Source organism: Pantherophis guttatus, unplaced genomic scaffold (genome assembly GCF_059756535.1).
Source record: "Pantherophis guttatus breed Tessera unplaced genomic scaffold, ASM5975653v1 scaffold_26, whole genome shotgun sequence".
NCBI lineage: Eukaryota > Metazoa > Chordata > Lepidosauria > Squamata > Colubridae > Pantherophis > Pantherophis guttatus.
This window is the reverse complement of record NW_028269841.1, coordinates 70,001-70,531: the sequence shown is the minus strand read 5'-3', so window position 1 is coordinate 70,531 and position 531 is coordinate 70,001.

Below are 531 nucleotides of genomic sequence, written 5' to 3'. Positions count from 1 at the left end.
GGTCCCCGACCGAGGCCCGCGGCGCCGGAGCCGGGATCCCCTAGTTCCATCGCGGCGGGGGAAACGGAAAGAGTGATCCGGCCGGGGCCCCGGTAAGCCGGACCCGCCCAAGGCCGTCCCGGTAGACCCGGCCGTCTGCCCGGCGCGGGCACCCCCGGGGCCCGGCGCGGGCACCGACGCGACGGCGGGGGTCCCCGACCGAGGCCCGCGGCCCCGGAGCCGGGATCCCCTTCCGCCCCGCCGGGCTCGCCGGGCCCCTGAGCGGTGGACCGGCGGCTCTCCCTGGCCGGGGCCCGGCTGCGCCAAAGTGGAGCGTTCCCACCCCGGTCTACTCCGAAGGCGGCGAGGGGAGAGAGTCGGCGGGCCCGGCCGGCGTCGGCATCCGGGACTCCCGCCGTTTCCCGGCCGCCGAGGCCTAGAAGCCCCACGTCGATGGGGATCCCAAGGCCGGGTCCGCCAGGTGCGCGGAGATTTCTGGCGACTGGGTTTTCAGAACTCGTAGGGGTACCGGTCTACCGGGTCCCCGACCGC